Source organism: Macrobrachium nipponense, chromosome 8 (genome assembly GCF_015104395.2).
Source record: "Macrobrachium nipponense isolate FS-2020 chromosome 8, ASM1510439v2, whole genome shotgun sequence".
NCBI classification, from domain to species: Eukaryota; Metazoa; Arthropoda; class Malacostraca; order Decapoda; family Palaemonidae; genus Macrobrachium; species Macrobrachium nipponense.
The window spans coordinates 115,082,704-115,103,312 of NC_087203.1; the positions used below are offsets into that span (position 1 = coordinate 115,082,704).

General features: G+C 35.9%; 1 long non-coding RNA gene across 2 annotated transcripts; it reads left to right on the top strand.

The window, feature by feature from the left end:
• Positions 1-528: 528 nt before the first annotated feature.
• Positions 529-14,483, top strand: LOC135222967 (uncharacterized). Of its 2 annotated transcripts, none has more exons than XR_010316410.1 (7): positions 529-650; positions 4,681-4,851; positions 5,803-5,942; positions 9,294-9,488; positions 11,663-11,771; positions 13,348-13,523; positions 14,416-14,483. It is a non-coding gene; the product is annotated as an uncharacterized LOC135222967 (long non-coding RNA). The 2 variants fall into 2 exon arrangements; XR_010316411.1 differs by having other exon boundaries at positions 5,803-5,937.
• Positions 14,484-20,609: the final 6,126 nt, after the last annotated feature.

A 20,609-nucleotide genomic window follows, 5' to 3' on the forward strand; every position in this document is an offset into this window, starting at 1 on the left:
AGCAAATTGATTACGGTTTCTTGTGCGTGTGAGAGATTTTAAATTCAAACACCAAGTGGGCTGTTTAAGGCAAGGCTGAGTTATATAAATATGATGTTAATAACTGCCCTTGTTGGAATTTTGAATAATACAAAAAGTCTTACCAAAATGTAATATGCATTCTGATTTCCGCAAGTATCAATGATCATGGAATGATAGATTAATGCGAGATAATTTGCGATGATTTCCAATGAAATCTACACTCTCCATCAAATTTCGATTTATCTAAACCTTAACTTAATGGATAAAAAAAGCAAGTTTAAGAAAGTTATCTCATCCAGATAATTTCTGTTACGCATACATTTACATAAATATAGACTTCCAGTCTTAAGAGCGATTGATACTGCAATGTGTAAAGCATTTTGTTGAACAAAATATGTAGCCAACGACCCGAGGGATAGTTAACATTAACAAATAGTACTAGTTTGAAGATTTCTGCCGTTCTGGTCTCCAAGTGAGGTTCCCGTCGGGTGACGTCACGTGCCGAAGCAGATACCCGTTTTCGCAGCACTCAGGGAGCGGTTGTTGAAAGAAGTGTGTATCGATGCCTCTTCTGCAATATTTTAGTGCCATATTACGCCTTGAAACGATTATAAACGAGTGAAGAGGAGGTACGTGATTACAGAGGGAAGGCTGTGATAATGTTATAATACCGTGGAAGTGATTCTTGATTGGTTATAAGGGATCGTAGACTTCGCTAGGCCGAGTGGATAGGAACCATCCTGTGTATGGTGCTGTATGCATTGCTTTTTGGCGTATGATGCCTCGGATATATTGAATGATTTTGTTGCAAGACAGGAGAATTGATAATGGTAGGGATTCTTGAATCCTGATTGGTTATAAGGGATCGTAGATCCCGCTAGGCCGAGTGGATAGGAACCGGCCTCTGTGTATGGTGCTTTGTGCATTGTTTTTTGACGTATGGTGCCTCAAATCTGTTGGGTAATTTTGTTGCAAGACGGGAGAATTGATAGACTGGGTCGAAGCAGGTACTGAAAGTCTCGAGTCGAGACGTGAAAAATATTTTAGTGATTATTATCGGTGCTTTTCATAAGTACCTGCAATCGTTCATAGAGTTCCTTACGCCATTCGCCCGGTGGCGAGGCTATGCCACGGTGTTTTGTGAATTAAACTGTTTTTATGTGGATATCTTGCAAATGGTTTGGTTGCACAGCCATGAGCTTGTGGCTCGGAACGGAACTTTTTCTGAGTCATTTGAACTTTTGTTATGAACGCACGTGGGTTGTAGCATACAGAAAAGGGCGTGTTTTAACCAAACCATTCTGGTTTATTGAGGGCGGTTATGTCAAAACTACCCTTGTCATATACGGCTTGCTGTAGCAACCTTTTAGATAGCCAACTTACATTAACGGAGCTAATGAATTTCCATCCGTAATTAGATTCTTGTGACCCCAACATCAGTACGAAACTGACCGTATAGGCAATCTGCAAGCATTGGAATTCGAGTGGCATATCTGACTGGACTTATCATACCCACCCATATTTAGTCTATGCATACCCAGATGAATTTACCCGATTCTTAGATATTAGCCTCGTATGATTGTATAATTCAGTTGCTTCCCAAAATACTTTATTTTGGGTACTTGACCTAATTCACGATAAACTTTTGACAAGATAGGCCTAATTCACTATAAATTGATGAGAGGATAGGCTTACATACGCCTCCCCTGTATGAATTTGCATATAGTCCATTATCCCACCACGTTCTTGGTAGAATTTCAGCAGTGGCCAGATAATTTATAAACTTGTTAGGTGCCACATGAAATAAGACTGATCAAGGGTATCATATCCGTTGGTAAGAAAATGTTATGACATAATCACTATGTGACTAGAAACGGTAATATGCATACGTATCCCCTTGCACTTTATTGCTAATGATAATCTTGGTCGTTTTATGCAATTTGTTGCATAAGTTTCACAGTTCCTTAATACTTCCAAATTTTAGTACGTAAATGAATGTAATGGTAACACATTGATTTATGCAACTTATATTTTCTGTCAGTTCGTAACTCGGCGATAAGATAAAAGTAACTTTGTTCTACAGGTAGAATTTTTTTCTTAGCTACTATACCTTGTCCTAAAAAGCGCATTGGAAACACCTTTTTTATATATAAAATTCCATTAAGTAAACTTAAGTGTTTGACTAGTTTCAAAACCAAGAACAGCAGCTTGAACTTACTGACACTTGGGGCAAGACAAAAATACTTTAGACTGTCGTAACTGAGAAAGTGAACGCCAACTTGTATTGTATTTTGATTTATTTTCGACCCGAGTACGACCGTATTTCACCTTCTTCATTAATATTAAGGAAAGATAAACAATGTCTTGTCCAGACATTGTCGTAAGTAGACTGAGTAAAACCTTCATACGGAATTAATGATGATAAAAGACTTGGGTAATGTCTCGAATACTATGGCACTAGTCATAGTCCTTTCGGTACAACAAATGATGTAAATATAGGTAAGTTGCGAAGCATTGCTTGAGTAGCAGTTGTCATGTTTGTTGATTGTGTTGCAAATGTCATGAATAATATATGTATTTTTCACAGTGCCAGCCTTTTATACACTACTTAAAGTATAACGTGCAATGGTTGAGCCAGTTCGTACTGAATACAGTTTGCAATTTTGTAATGAACTGGAACTATGCTTTTATAATCTCAGTAGACGTGGTACTAAAATAATGAAGCCACGACAATTTGAGATTTTCATTAAGTCAGTGATGATAGAGAACTTAGAACTTTGTGAGAGAGAGAGAGAGAGAGAGAGAAGCGGCAGGGAAAGTATGACTTCAGGTCAGGCGCATACTGTAGGCCTATAGTAGTGCAAAGTGAAATAAAAGGCCTTACGTTACTGAGAAAAATTTAACCAAATAATAATTTCCCAGTTAAATACAGTAAAAACTAATGTGCAATTTAGAGCAATGCACAACAAAGAAAAACTTAGGACTCCGTTCGTACCAGTAATAAAAATGTGCAGAATTTTGAACATCTGTTGCTTTTACATTGTAGGCCTATGTGAAACCAGGGAAACCAGTTTACTGCCACATAAAATGGAGAACTGTGAGAAACGATATTTCCTACCTCCCAGTTTCTCTGGTGGGATATTTCGCAACAGGGGTGAACTGGCATTGCTTAATCTTAATCTGTACATTCGCCTCATCTTGTTAAATGGTGTGTAAGAAATCTATTAGTATCGTTGGAGGTGTTAGTTAAGAAGTCAGCAGTTGCTTGTACTATCGGTGCAGACCTAATTGTCTTCAATGGAGAATTTAATTGAGAAAAGTTTCACATGCTAAACTATGGGAAATAAGTTTTTGATCACATCAAAACAAGTAACCAAATCCCTTTGTTGAACATTAGTATTAGTTATGAGAATCTACATTCTGGCTCATATTTGTTTACGTATTGGCGACACACACACAGTACTGTATTGTTGTCTTGAATGTTACGGGGTCGCATATCATTGCGTATCATATATATTTATATTTGTTCAATAGATTCGACTGATTAATTTGCAGCTGTAGGTGAAATGTCAGTTTTATGTACCTGATTATGCATTGGATCATATGAAATATTGCTTGCTGTTACAAAAGTGTTGATTGTCTAACTAGTTGCTAAATGTAATTTTAATTTGTATTGGATTGGTGTCTTATAATTTTCTAGGTTTATTTCTTAGAATTTCTTTTGATGTAGTACTATTACTTTTAGTAATTTGTTTGTCTCAAGTAGAGTGGTCTTCTGTTGGAATGAATCAATTATTTAACTGGTGTATTTTCAGGATTTAAGTAGGCCTCCATTATTCTTTCGTCAGCAAATTTTATTCTGGCTGGCCATTTATGTGAGCTAAGATTTACCTTTCAAGCTTCAAGCTATGCTGGCTTTTGCGAAAGCTTTGTAAGACATGCTCTGACTACCATTCTGTGCTATGCTTCTCTTGAGAACAATGAGCTTAACTGGGTCAGTACCTGTACTACTTTATTTCAGTCTTTGCCACTCTTGATATTGTCCTCACTGCTCCATGTAAAAGTAACTAGTGCCCGTTAAAGCCCTGTGGTCAATAACTGCTGAAGATAAGGTTATTGTCGGTTATTATGCAAAGACAATATAAATTATATAATTTGCTTAAAAGATTCCCCCATCTGTGGCCTCTTGAATGACTCGTGTATTCTCAAAAACAGTAGTGGTCTTATTATTATTATTATTATTATTATTATTATTATTATTATTATTATTATTATTATTATTATTATTATTATTAATCAAACCTATTCATATGGGACAAGCCCACAGGAACCGTTGACTTGAAATTCAAGGTTCCTAGATAGAATATGGTGTTCATTAGGAAGAACTAAGAGGAAGTACAGTGAAAAATTGCAGGAGTCTGATACTTGGGAGTAAATCTTAAAATATGGTACACTTTATTTTAGACTGGTTTTATCTCATTTATACTGCAGCTTAAGCTTGGAAGTTCACATTTCTTGGTATCATGGGTTGAGTAACTTAATGTTGCTGGTCACTCGATTTTTTTTATTAAAAATTCTCTTAAATCTTTAAGCCTTGATGTTATTTCAGGGGTAGTTGTATCTTAAGTTCTCAGTAATCATGTGTGTTTTCTCTTGCAGGCTTGGAGGATGGTTGAATTACAGTGTCTTCCCATATCCAGTATCCTTCTCTGTAATCCCTGGGAGATGTAGATGATCTAATATGAAATTGCCTTCATGGATTAGAAAGGCACAGAAGTCCAAGAGTATTGTGTCATGCCCTTTTGCATATGAAAACTTATGCAACTTGAGGTCGATTAGCTTCCTTATTCTATTCAATTTAAAATCGAATAAAATTGACTATTAATCATGCAACATATTCAGGGTAGAATAACAATAAGCACTAGAGACACTTTGGAGGTAGAAAAGTAAATTATTAACATATTAACTTCCCCAAGGAAATAGGAAATAAATCTGTGATTAAATTATTTATTGATTAATGTTAGAATGGGAGTGAAGAGCTCTGTAAAATTTTAATCCCATCATGCCCATGGTATTGTGAATGTCTTTGAAACTGTTTAAGACTGATGTTGAGTAGTTAGCGAGATACTGCCTTGTTCTTATTACCTTTAAGAACAGTCCTTTTTGAGGGAGATTTTGGATTGTGTCTTTCAAGCTTGATTTATGTAACTCCCATCTCTTTGGATTACATGATCCATCCGTTAAGCAAGCGTTTTAAATCTGCATATTTTTGCTCTGGTTTCTATATTGTTACTTCAATGTAAACCACCACCTCTGTCTCCAGCTACCTTTTTCATTATAAAATCCATGAGGAGGGCAAACCGTAAAGGTGACAAGATTCCCCTGTGGCACCCCACTAATTACTTCAAATTCTCTTGACAAAATGTGATGCTTTGTCCCCAAGGTGGTTACTCTTAAGAATGTGTTAATCTGGTACTTACTGTATATGGCTGTCCTAATTATTTACGGGAACTTGTATAAAGACTATTAGTCTTGTACTAGCTAAGAATCACTAAATATCTTTAAAAACTAAGCAATAAAATAGTCCCCCCCTTTAAACTGTATACATTAAATTCAGTAGGATGCTATTGGATATATTTAGGACTATCCAGACCAACTTGCCTTTAAACTATTAATATTCATTAACTTTATCATCGACAGATTTTGTGGTTTAGGATTATCGATACCAGCTTGATTGCTTGATTCAAGCTATTAATATTCATTAAATTTTTTTATTTACAGATTTTGTGGGTTTGCACTGGCTTATTTCTAAAAGATGAATACTTAATGCCTTCACTGTGATAGTCTCTAGTTAATGAGGCAGATATTAATGCAATAAAGGAGGATCAAGGTAGCATCATACTGCAGTGCAGTCAAGTAAGGTACTGAGATTAGTATGCTGGTGTAATAGTGGCCTTTCCACCTTGAGTAGTAATTTTTGTTCATTTATGAATTTGATAATCATGTGTCGAAAGTCTTCGTTTTTTATCAGTGATTTTTCCTGGTGAATGAACTAGTGTACTGTAATACTATGTTGTGCGCTATGAAAATGGTAGAAGTGCAGGTTGTGGTGCTCAGAAGAGTATTGGATACTCTGTACTAAGATTTCTTTGTCGAATATCAGCAATGTCTTTAGTACACTTTAGAGTGTATAACTTACCTTTCTTTAGGTCTTTGAAAAATCCTTGGAGACTGATATATGTACTAGTTTCTTTGCTCTAAAGAGGTCTGTTGCTTCATCCTACATAATTTGCAGCTGTAGGGGTTTGTTCCAGCTCTGTAGCATAGGGTTATGTATGTGTTGGGTTGGTGAGTTTTGTTCTAGCAATATCGTTTTGAATTTTTTCCTGTTGAGTGTGGTTGCTGTTTGGATGGCCTAAAAGCTCCTGCTTTGCAGTATGAAGTGTTTGTAGGTTACAGGTTTCTTTTTACAATGTTCATAGCTTTTTTATATGGTATTTATTTGTTTATGCTTAGGATGTTGAGATATGGTTTAGGGGGTCTTCTATCTGGCCTGTTTAAGCTGGGATACAAAACTTAGAATGGGATGAGAGCCTGTCACCATGAGCCAGAATTTTAAGAACTCTCAAGTTGTGACATTTATTTTGTCCAGATATTTTCCTTTAAAATTAGCATATAATGTATGCATCTTTTAGTACTGTACTACCACTTAAAACTGTTGATAAGATTGGATCCTCAGGTAGACTGATTCGGCTGATAATCTGGACTGGATTTGGCTTTGGTGTTGGACAGTCTAGACCTAGCCTCTGTCTCTGACAGTCTGTAGTGTCAGGATATTGCTACCACTACTAAATGACAGGATGGTCAGTAGTTTCTGGGCCTTTTCAGAGCATGCAGTTCGCAGCAGCATTCTAAACTGGTGGGTTCTTAAACTCCTGTAGCTTGTTCAGAGCCGGGCAGTTGCACCCACTATTTTTCTGTCCTTTAGGTCTTTCCAGGGCCACAATTACAATAATGAATTTGGCTGCCATGGATATAACATGTCTGCTGTTGTGTCAGGCTTGATTCCTCAATAGGATAACGTCCATTAAAGAGCAACATCAAATCCATTATAAGTGAGCTGAAATTGCAGTGTAACTGCTGAACCCAGAAGGGATAAATGACATTAAGAAACTGCGGTAATCACTATTTTTGTAGAATCTGCAGTTTCATTCAGGATGCTTTCAAGAATCCAGTTAAGGTCCTCCATTAACTTTGTGTTTTAATTATACATAAATCAGTGAGCAAATACGTACATCAACCTTGTATGTATTTGAGTTATCAGCATAACATTGCAGGTAGTTAGGATATTGCTACCACCATTACTTTATATATTGGACACTATATGGTAAGCTGTTTAGGTTCTTATTACTTTAGTATGTGTAGAAATTTTCTGTTTGACTTTTGTAGCTATTGCGTCATTTCATTGCTGTGTTGGTTTCTACCTAAGTGTCTTGCATCTCGGACGCTGGATTTCTGCGGCATTCTTAAATTTTGTTCTTGGCTACTGTGTCTTCTAATCTTTATACAGCTGCTGTCGCTCATTACTCCTTTGTTCTATGTTGTAACTGGTAAGCTCATGCTCAGTTGACCTTAGAGGGCATATGATCTTGTTTTCACAAATGATTGTACGTATTGGAGTCATTGCTCAAGCACGTTCTCCTTACCTGGACTGTATCTTCCTTTACTCTATTGGCGAGCATACTTCAAGATTTTAGACAATAAATACTATGGTAATAACTTTTAAAAATGTTAATCATGAATCGTTTCGATATTTGTGAATGTTTGAGTATGGTTTTATGGAATTAATTCCATTTTACTAGTATATCATGTATGCTATGTATAGGTACAGTATTCTATAACGGTTTTCTTGGATTATTATACTGAAAGTTCTTTGTTTATCTGTATTATTATACGAAATGTTCTCTCTCACTTGGGGTGGACTTTAGGCTTACACTTGTTCTTAGTTAATGTTCAGAACATGAAGCTTTAAAAAAAATTATTTTGCTATGAATGTGATAGTTTGCTCTCTCCAGATAAACTGCATTTATTTAGTAGTTACTATACTAGTTTATACAAAGATAAAGAAGTCTGGTGGTAGTGACTGGAACCTTACGTTATCCCTGATCTGTAACAAATAGTTAAATATATAACTGATCAGATCAGTGCAGTTAAGTTCCCCCTGTAAGTCAGTCAGTCTCCGTCGGTCCTGGAGACTGCATCTTCAGTACAATAGTGTGTTGGGATGAAAAGCCACTATGTACCTGGATATGAGTTTTATTGCATGGGGGTTAATGCAAAGTAAGGTCAGCTTTGTACTATCAATTAACAAGCATCCAAGCTATAAATCTGTGCCCTCTTGAACTCCATGATTCAGGTCTGTGAAATTAATGAGCAATTGATGCTACTTACCCGAGCCCTCTTACCTTATGCTTATGATGCACGCAGTGAAATTTATATACAAGTATACTTTTTATAGCCCATCGGTGGCTCAACAGTTGACCTTACGGGGGGTGATTATACTGGATTTTTAAATAAAAATTAATATTCATAAGAAATGAGAAGCGTTTCGTGTTTTTATATCAGGTAAAAGCAATACTTGGGGTTTTCTCCTAAGTAATCTATCAATTTTAGGATTAGTTTTTATAGGTTAAGTGTTCCAAAAATGCTTGTTGCTTGTTTTTCAAAAGGGAAGTGATGATGATGATAAAAAAAGCTTCAAAGCAAATCCCAAACAGGTAATACACAGCTAATATTAAAAATAAACTAGGATTTTACAAAAGCTCCTGTTTTTAGATAACTTGCCCCTTCATCTTAGGAGTTGAAATGAGGAATGTTAATCTTAAAAACGTGTTAGCAAATCAGCTTAAACTTAAACTTAAACTTAGTCACATCCCATCATCCATGTTTCCCAAAAGCTTTTTAAATGCATTAGCTATGAAGTAAGCAATTGTCAACTTTGTGTATGCTTGAAGGCAAGAAAAGGTAGCTGTTGTCAACTGCATGCTTTCAACTTTGTGTATTCTTGAAGGCAAGATAAGGTTGCAGTTGTCAACTTTGTTTATGCTTTCAACTTTGCGTATGCTTCAAGGCAAGATAAGGTAGCAGTCGTCAACTTTGTGCATGCTTCCAACTTTGTGCATGCTTGAAGGCAAGATAATTCTCATTAATGATAGCGATACCTTTTCCTTTTTATTTGACCCATTTTCTAATTTTCACATGTTTATATTCAGGTTGGGCTATTTGATCTGTAACAGTTATGAATGACCTGTGATGACCTGTGGTGAAGCCATACCTCCTCATACAAGATTTTTAAGCAGTTTGTTAATCATTCTAAAGAATGAAGATTATGTCGAAGATTCTGATTGCAAAGTTTAATTTCAAACACAGCTGCCATCATCTTCACTGCTTTGCCTGGATTGGTAGGGGTAAGTATGTACCAGATGGTTATCATTAGGGATTGTTTTACCCAAACCTGTGTGCATATTAATGATCATACCATGTAGGATTAAGGTCGCACGTATCCATATCATATCTTCACTTTGAAATTAAGGGGCAAGATTGATTGTTTTCCTCTCCTTCTAAGAACCCACATCTTTTTTGGCAGTTCATTTAGTTAGGATGTTGGAGCTGAAGTGTACTTTATGAAATTCGTCTTTGGCTTTCACTTTACTTGGTAATTATATTGGTATTTTTAGTGAAGAGTACTTGTGACTTGTGTTAATTCTATGCTGATAAGACTGATGGTCAGAAGAATTAAGATGGGGAAATACAGTCTGGATTTAGATAAGGAAGACTTGCGTGGTGAAAAACAGGACAAAGCTCTGATGATAAAAACATGATATATAGACAATACAGAAGCACTTGAGGACGGTGGTGAGGGTATTCAGATAATTTGTTGGTTTAGCTACTGAAGGTTCAAGTTTGATAGAAGGGAAATTTGTTGGAAAATGTAGAAGGGAGGATGACTTGTTTGGTATTAAAGTGGCTTGAGACAAGGATTTGTTGTCTCCATGTACTATGTTTAATATTTAATATCTGTGGATGGAATGATGCAATGAGTCAGAGACAAAATTAGATATAGGAGGTCAATAGCTTAGGATTATTAGAGAATAAGTTTTGAATGATGCACGGTGTAGTTTGTGGTAATAAATGACAGATTTTATTAAGGAGAGTGAAGAGAAAATGCAGAAGGTGGTTTTAAAGTTTGGAAATGTCTGTGAGAGGAGGCATTTTGAGATTGTGGGAGGGAAAGGTGAAGTTCATATTAAGGTAAATGGAGCCAAAAATGTGGATCTTGGAAGAGTAGAGCATTTGAACATTGCATTTTAGAGGTAATATAGCGAATGAGGGCAGGACTATTAAAATGTGAAGCAAGGAAGGTAGCAGGGCGTTTGCAGACGACTGGATAGAGACTATGTACGTATGTACAAAGCCAAGGACAGACTATATGACTGCGACTACTTAGCAAACTTTCCTCTATGGAAATGAAGTGTAGAAATAGAAAAAAAATTAAGTTTAAAAGTTAAGGCTAGCTAACTACTTAAATAGTATATGTAACTGAATGGATTAGAATGTGGTTATAGTACAAGGTGGTAAAAATGATAGTGTAGGTGAAAGGATGAATGAGCAAGTTTTGAGAAGGTTTGGGTCTGTTGAGGGAATAAAAGATGATAGGGTGGTGAGGAGTGATATGCCTTACTTATATGCATTAATTAAGGAAGTCTTGAAAGATAGGAGAGGAAGATCTAGAAGTGGCTGGATAGATAGTGGAAGAGATGCACAAAAGGTAGTGCTCTTAATGTGGAAAAGAGAGACAAAAGGAAGGACTTTTAATGTGGAAGAGACGCACAAAAGAAAGAACTTTTAATGTGGAAGAGAGACATAAAGGACTTTTAATGTGTTAGAGGTACACAAAAGGAAGGGCTTATAATGTGAATGAGATCCAGAAAAGGAAGAACTTTTAATATGGATGAAATCCACAAAAGGAAGGGCTCTTAATGTGGAAGAGGAACACAAAAGGAAGGACTTTCAATGTAAAGGAAACTTGCTGATAATTAGAAGCCTTTACAGTAGGTTCACCAGAAAAATAGAAAATATTGTGCTACATTCTAAAATCTGCTATACATAATTCCAGTAACAATTTTATGTTCGGCTATCTTGTTAATTACTTTTTAAAAGTATTTTAAAGATAATCGTTGTTGTTGAGTGCAATAAAATTTATTTGTATCTAATATAGTTTCTATCATTAATCTTAGTAAGAACAGTACTTAACCCGTTGATATAATACAGAGCACTGTTTAGGAAAAAAGTTCAAATGCTGTTAAAGCGTCCTTTTGTATTTTTTTGTTACTATTTTTGGATGTCTTAGGGTATTAGAAACACTATGTAGAATTACATTATAAGTGAATATTACAATTGCAAAATGAACACTCACATTAAGGTAAAAATCATTTAACTATTTTATTGAGGGTAACGTCACAAAAATAATCTTTTCTGTTAATAATATGTATTCAATTTTATATTTACTCTCTTTACTCTTTTAACATAAAATTTACTCTCTTAACGTTTGACATTCAATTTTATTTTTGCTTTTTAACAGGAAGAGGCAAAGCCGGAGTGTCCCTATTAAGCCGACATTTTAAGACACTTCGAAAATGAAGGCATCTGAAAGTTTGAGTGATGGCGGTCATCGTTAAATATTATACAAGGTATGTGCAATGATTACGAAGATTTACACTGGCCTGAACCTGGGGAAACTGAACCTTCTTGTTTCAAGAACAGAAAAGGCCTAATTGGCTCAGTTGATATGTCAACTTTGCGAAGATTTGACCAAGTGTACATTTTGTCAAAAGGAAGGTATGGTATCTTTGTCACCAACTAGCTGACCTGCATAAGGAAAGTAAGAGATTGTATTATGAATTCTTGGTACAAAAATGCTTTACTACATAGTACCATTGTTCGAGAGGTATCCGTGTAACCTAATCCATTTTGCCAGTCATTGTAACCCAAGTAGTTTTAAATATTTACTTCAAAACACCTGAGGTCATTTTTCCTTGCAGACGTTGGGGGTGGTTAAAGCGATCTCGCCTTAAGATAAGAAAGCCCATTACACGATCCAGTTCAAACAACCAAATTCAAGGGCCTTCAGTCATTTGAAGACGTTTCTTTTATGCAGTACAGTAGATTAATCTTCCAGCACAATAAATCCGGCCGAATGTTTGGCAGGACCCAAAGATGGTCTAATTTGCCTTTTGATGAAGCTGCAGATGATTGGAGGAGAGGCTGCTAGAGGAAGAAAGAGGGGAGAGATAAAGTGTTGAAGATGCTAAAAAACAAACTCATTTTGAGGAAAAGGAATTTCCCAAGATGGAGATAAATGGTTTTATCAGCTTTTAAAGGGTACACCAGGATCAGAGGCTCAAATTCTGAATCTCAAGGGGTGTGGATTAAGAGATCTGAATTTGATTAAATCATGAATGTTTACCTTTATAAAGTTTAATTTTAACAAAATTAAGACAAAGACAAAGAATAAAGACCAAGAGGACAGACTGGTAAGACTTTAAGACAGCATACCAGGAAATAAAGAGTTTAGCAAAATTAAGACAGACTAAGAATGAAGACCAGTTGAACTGGCTGGTAAGACTTAAGATAGCATACCAGGAAAGGAGTGACTTGACTGTACCTGTAGAAAAGTTACTAAGACCTCTAGCTTATGTATTCAGAAGTGGATCATGTGGAACAGAACTCTGACCCTAATTTAGAAGACAGTCTATTAAGTGTTTATAAAATCATGCAAAACCACATCACTTTAAAGCAAAACTATATTGATGAATGAAGCTTCTGTGACACTTGTTCATTAATATATGCAAGTAACACTGTCAAGAAAACATTTCATATAAAAAAATCCCTGAAATATTTTCTTGTAGGAATATATCCAGTGTACTGTTACATAAATTACTTGTCATTCTGAAACCCACTAGAGACTGGTTGGAATGAAATGGTTGTTTCATGATTAATCTCGTCTTTAAGTAGAGATTATTCACAGTCAGATGAAATATTAACTTCACAGCCAAGACGATCAGCAGCCTTGCTAAATAACAAACAAATATTTCAGTTTTAAGTTTATAGTACTTTAGTTTCATATGGGCGAGTTTTGCCTTCATTCAAATGTGTGATTTAATCGCACTAAGCAGTATTTAATAAGAGTAGCTGAGCAAGAAATTTAAGACACTTTGTGTAAGGTAATCCAACTTAATCTTATTTTCGTTCTTTTTTTTCTCCCAGGGTGAACAATGGGATATTGCCACCGCATTCCACGTTAATGTTATTTCACATTGATTGTGGCCATATTGGACAATTTCAGTCTGCATAGTCATCAAGTACCTTCTACACTTGGCACCATTGCTGCCATCTCAAGTTGATAGTGGCCACACTGGAGTCAGTCTGCATAATGTCATCAGGTACCTTCTACATTTGGCATTATTAGTTATTTTACTCTGAATAGTTTGCCCTTGCAGTTTAGTAGTGTATTTCAGTATTCAAAGCCTTGCAACTACCACTGGATTCAAATTTTAAAACTTGAGAACGAAACTAAAGTATTGCTTTTGTAACCTTCTTTGGGACCTTACATAAATATTTTAACCAGTCTTAATCACAATGGTTTTAGTTATATGTAACACCTTACGCCATTTTCATCAAACTTCAACTTCATCATTCTTGCTTCTTTCTATTTCCTTCTTACTCTGTTTCTTCTGTGATCGTATTCCGTAATTCCTTACCACAACCAATGTTGAGTTTTATAGTTTTAGGTAGCTTCTATTCATTGTTTTCTATGATTTTGTAGTTCCCTTAATGTGATCTACCATTATCTCTAACCAATCTTTAATTATCAGATTCTTATGAAAACTCCTAGTTTTTATACCTAGTTCTCCACTGAACATGTCTCTTATCAGTTCCAGTATTATGGAATTGCTACTTGTTCGAACATTTTTTTGGTAACCTAGTGCTGTAGGTCTTTGAATTAGTGTTCCTTAACTTTATTAGTACGTATTCCCTATATGTCTCATTATTTACAAATGTTCCTTTACTTTTTTATTATCCACATAAGTCTCATTATTTGCAAATTTTGTGGTTCCTGCTGTTATGCCCCATTAAATGACCCGTACCTGTAAAACCAGGGCTCCTCCTCGAACATTTCCATGCCCTGCTAAAGTTCACTATTCCTCGACTTTTGCTTAAGTTGTGGCCTCCTTTTCTGAATATCATTCCCAAAGAGCTGATATGCAAATCACTTTAGTGTCTGTGATTCCATTTTTTACCATTGTTTTTATTCACCGCCTGCCATTGCTGCAGATATGTGGACTACCTGGACTAAACCTCAATCGAGTTGTGTTGGGGACTACCAAAAGATGAACCGTGCATAAACCTCACTCGAGCTGTGTTGGGGAACTACCGAAACCAAAAGATGTATTGGTGGCAATAACATTTTAAACCACTAATCTGCAAATGGCCTGGTTTGTCGTATCATATTTAAGATGTGGCATATACTCCAAGGCTCATAGACTTGTGGCATTAGCCCTTCTCGTCTCAGATTGATAGCGGTAAGTAAACGGCAAATTTGATTTTATGATATGTCTCATATTAGATTTTTTAATATCAAAACTATGTCAGTCTCGAATCAGTATTTTTTGAATAGATCAGTTATTTTTTATATATAAAATTGCTGTTTTTTAATATACTGTGTTATGCCTGCAATTTGTGCATTTAATTAGTTTTTACTGTCAATGAATTAGTGGCTTTAATGTTTACAATAAAGTATTTAGTACCTTTAATTAATTTTTACTACAACCAAAGATTTAAAAAAATTATTTATATTGTGTTATGTCTGCAGTTTATGCATTTAATTTTTACTACTATCAAGGATTTCAAAAAATGTTTGTTCATTATAGTGTTTTATTTGCTTCAATCTTTCGATTTAAGCATGTAAAATATTTTGCAGGATACAAGCGTTAATATTTATATACAAAATTGATTTAAAATGTACCATTTCCAAATTTTTTTTATTTCCTTCCATATCCTGCAGGCAATTGGAAAGCTATTCCAGTGGCGGCTGAAGGGGGTTTTATATCAAAAAGATTAAGCATTACTGTTGTTTGACGTCTGGAAGAAAAAGTGAGAGGCATATTACTGGAATTAAGACTTCCGTGTACCAAGGGCAGTTGAAGTGTTGAGTCTTCACGCTGTTCTTGAGGTCTGACAAGAAAATTGAGCCTTCACACTATTGCTGAGAACTAACAAGAAAGAAGTGGGCTCTCACGCTGTTGCGGATAACTAGATAAGAAAGAAGATAGAGGCTGAAAGTCAATGGGCAAGGGAAATTGTAGAAATCAGAATCGCGACACAGCTAATTCTAGAAAGACAAGTTAATGCCAAAGTTGCCTGTGGATTTTTGGGGTATTCCAGAAATACTGAAGTTTCCCTTAGGAAGAATCAAGACCTGTATGAAGTTTGTTACAAGTAACTGAAGCAGTAAACAAACATTCAGGAGTAGAAAGGAACATGTGGCATAACGACAAGGGAAGAAGATGTAAACAGAGGTAGTAGAGCACCGAGAATAGGGTGCAAAATGATGCATAGAAGTCCAGCACAGACGAGGATGATGTAAAATGAGGCATAGGAGTATAGAAGCAGAGCACAGAGAAGAGGGTGTAAAAGAGGCATAGCATAGAAGCACAGAAGATAAGGTTCCTTGTATATACATCGAGATATCGTTGGAGGGAAGGCAGATTAAAATTACACTAGACCAAGTTATTCGTGGCCTTCATACGAGAAATGAGTAAAGCTGAGAATATGTTTTCATCCATCAGTCCGGACAAGTTCATTTTTCAGCACAATATGGGTAAAATCTACAAGATTTTGCAGGAAGGAAGGAAGACGACGACATACTGCATTTGAATGCAGATTGTAAGTGTCGGCAGCAAACAAACTTGAAAAGCATTTGAAAGAGAGAGAACAAAGAACGTAAGCAGAACGTAAAAATTTAAGTCACTGCAGATTTAGTAATAATTTTATTACAAAATCTGTAATAAAACTCATAAATTTCTTTGTTCTCCTTATGTTATCTTTTTCTTTCCATACATGCCTTTTCCTACGTGGTCTTCGTTCTCTATTTTTAGATATGCCTTTCCAGTTTGCGTTTTCTGCTGACACTTACAATCCGCATTCAGTATGTCTTCTTCCTTCCTTCCTTTCCTGAAAAATCTTTAAGATTTTACCTATATTGTGCTGAATAAATGAACTAGTCTGGACTCTATGATGGATGAAAACTTTAAATATACACTTACAAATTGCTAGAGTGGCTGGATTATCTTGGGAAGCTTATATTTATACACTGTAAGGGGAATCTGCAGAAAGATGTGATGGCCCAAATGAACAGATTTAAAAACTGAGATGCTCTATGGAGTTGAGGGTTGACAGAGGCAACTTGGTCATAAAAGCCACATGTAGGGAAGCTGCAGTTTGAAGAGAGATTGTGAAGCTTGTTGAAGACAACCTAGAAAAAAATAATTTAGCTTGAGTGCTAGCTATAGAAGACTACCCAGTGTGCTGAATTGTTACTTATGATGATATTTTATAAGACACATCATGGACCTCTCAAGTCTTAAGAAATGAAACATTACCAGGATGGTATAAATTATTGACCTCAAAAGTTTAAGAAATAAAAATATTTACTAGGAGAATGTACGTTATGGACCTCAAAATTTTAAGAAAAATATTTACCAGGATAATATACTTATTATTTAGAACATTCAACCAAACAGAGAGACTTGTTTTTATACAATACACTAAAGGAATCTTGCAGTAGGATACTTGTTAGACGGTTGCTATGTCTGCCCCACACAAACCTCTCTAGAACCGAATTTGTTACCAATTGTCTCACAAATTCGGATCTACAGGGTAGATGTAGAGCATTACCTCGGGTGTTAGTAGGGGGAGAGAGTTTGGGGAAGGTAAAGTAGGTACCTGACTTTAATGTTGCTTAAATTTTTTTTTTTTTTCAATATTTCATAATACAAATTTCAATATAAAATTCACTGCAAATTTAAATATAAAATTCACTAGATATAAAAAGCTAATTTCTTTCAATTCTCTCTAAATTATTTTTGCTTATGGAAAACTCCTAAATTTCAATAAAAAATTTTACTATATAAAAAGCTACTTTTAATTTCTTTAAATTACTTTTATGAAAAGCTATTAAATTTCTTTAAATTACTTTTATGAAAAGCTATTAAATTTCAATAAAAAAATTTACTATAAAGCTAATTTCAAGTAATTTCTATTAATTGCTCTATTCTTATTATGAAAATGTTAAATTATGGAAAGCTAATATATTAAAATATAATTTCAAGTAATTTCTCTTTAAATCACTTTACTCTTATTATGAAAAGCTATTAAATCTATCCTGTTATGGAAAAAGCTATTAAATTAACTCAATAAATTATTAACCAACCAGCAAAATCATCTTTTGCTTAGTAAAATACCCAAATTTGATTAAATTTGCAAGTTCACCGAAAGGAGCATTAATCATTGCACAGAAATATCCTAAAACTGTTAAATTATTTGTTGCAAAGGAACAAGGTACAGGAAAGGATAGGGTTATCAGGAGAGGTATATCCTCGGTGCGATATCCTTTGGATGTTGTGGTGGTCGTCTTGTAACTTCTTATACGCCTCCCGGGAAAATCCTAGAGTCCTTTGAACATTCAGGGATGATAAAACTGTCGTAGTCTCACATCTTGTGAATCTTCCTGGTTTGGAGACCCATCTGAAAGTAGGGGAATATTTTTAGACATCTGTCCACAACTAGTATATTCAGGTATATTTCTATGCTATAGTTTGCGAATAGGCAAATTTATATTGACAGTACAGAAATCCACGTAGCAATATTCAGTACAGATTTTGTATGTCCACAACTAGTATATTAAGGTATATTTCTATGCTATAGTTTGTGAATAGGCAAATTTATTCTGACAGTACAGAAATCCACGTAGCAATATTCAATACAGATGTGAGTAGGCAAATTTATTTCGACATTGCTGAAATCCACGTAGCAATATTCAGTACAGATGACCTTGAAGAAATCCATGTAGCAGTATTCAATACAGATATATGTAGCAATATTCAATACAGATGTGAGTAGGCAAATTTATTCTGACAGTACAGAAATCCACGTAGCAATATGCAATACAGCTGTATGCTAATTTCGTACATATCTGGTTTAAGAGGAAGGTTGTAAGAACGTGGTTACGATGTTAAGGAAATGAGAATACCAACAAGAAAAAAGAACGCCTCAGTGGCGTGGTTGGTATGGTGTTGGCGTCCAACGGTGGTCGCGAGTTCAATTCTCGACCATTTCATTGAGGAGTGAGAGATGTGTATTTCTGGTGATAGAAGTTCACTCTCGACGTGGTTCGGAAGTCAAGTAAAGCCGTTGGTCCCGTTGCTGAATAACCACTGGTTCCATGCAACGTAGAACTACCATACAAACAAACGAAAAAAAAATGAGCAAGGGTGTCTAAGAGGCACTAAAGTGGACAGACTACGTGTAACAAGCAGCATTGTAAGAACAGAGATGAAAGAAAGAGGGAATAAAAACTATATACTGCGGTGCAGCTGCAGAAAAAGCATTGTATTGGTGTACAAAAAAAATTAAGAACAGGTGACGAATGATGGAAGAGAAAGCAGTCTTGTGATAATAGTGTGTCTTGGAAAGCTATTGAAGGAGGAGGATAAGTGCATATCAGAATGAGATAAAAGAGAAAAGGTATTAGTGTAGTATACAGAATATCTGAAAATACTTGGAGTGGATATTGAGGATAGATGGAGTCCAGTTTTGCCAGTTGGTGGGATTAGATTATGGTGCGAAAGTGTGAGTGGATGACGACTGCAAAGTGTGCCTGGTAGAGACAGGTTCTGTGGTGTGGGGGGAATAGTTTTATATGAAGATGCCGGTGATGAGAGAGGTAACTAAGTATCACGGAGGAATACGTTTGTGTACTTTAGGGGCGGGAAGTACAGTAAGATTTCAACAGGAACTGGTGCGAGAGGTTATGGGCTTGACTGGAAAAGGTGCATACAAGTATACGTGTATGTGAATAGCGTTTATTATGCAATACTAGTGTGAGGAGTTGTAGTACACAGACTTGAGTAGGAGATATGAGAGACCTAATGACCGTACAGTGTGGTGGGTTCTGAGACTATACGTAGTGTAGAAGCATATTTATTGAATAGTGATTTCGTCTTTTTCTAACGAAAGTGAAGTGTGGGTGATGAAGTACCAGATATGAGGGAGGGTTGGTTTGGTACAAATCTACATGGATGGAGCGAAGAGGTATGTCAGAGAAAGGGCAGATGCAAGTAAGGCCAGATATGGTTCATTGATTACGGATGGAGAAAAACAGCTGACTATCACAAAAGAATTTGTTTGCAGAATGATTAAGCTAAAGTGCACGCAAGCAAAGGTAAGGTTATGTGGGCAAATGGAAGCAAACGAGATGAAGTGATGAACATAACATAAATGGACACTGGAATCGTTAATCTATCCATGCATTTATGACGAGGTTAGGGAAAATAAAGATATAGGAAACAAGGAAGTTTTGGAAGAGAAGAGGAGTGCACTGAAGACAAAGTTGGAATTTATGAACAGATTATCAAGCAGTTCATTTACTGAAATAAGGAGTGGTAAAAAAGTAAATGAAAGAAAATAAATGTTGAAGCTGTTAAGATTATTTACATACTATATGTGGAATACTTAAAGTATTAAAAGGGTACGAACTAGGGTGAAAACAGCCATCATAATCATAAGTATTTGTGACAAACCACTTTACTTAGTTCTATCAATACCTCATTAATCATACATACAGTAATATTGCCTATATTCGTGTCTGAATGTCCCAAGGTTCAACAGTCTTTGCCTGTCAGACAGAAATGTGGACTCACTTCACAGTATAACTATCTGGGACCCCAGATAGCAATGAGAACAGCTTAATCTCTGTTGACCAGGTGGCTACTTTCCTTAGGAGTGTTATACCAGCACTTACTACTGATGCATCTTCAGTTTATCCCCAATAATCATCACGAACTATTGCTGGCTTTGTAGGGTCCAGTTACGTTCAAAGAAATTGGCTCTTTTGCCTGGATCCAACCAGTCTTTACATCAATCCTGAAGGACTGATAAGCGCAGCCCAGTTCATCCTTGTCAGGATAGCATTCATAAGGCCCCGTCCACACGGTCGAGCTTTGGTCGACGAACTTAGTCCGATGTGACGTCAGAAGCGGAGAAACAGCGGGAAAAGTCAGAACTTTACCTCAGTTTCTTCGCTCCTGACGTCACATCGAACAAAGTTCGTCGAGCAAAGCTCGGCAGTGTGGACGGGGCCTAACATATTATGCAAAGAAGAGTGACCTTGACTGCTCCTCCTTGTGCTAGGGCTCCAACCCAAGAGAGTGAGTCGGTGACCCAACCAGCTCCAGCACTGAAATTCAAAG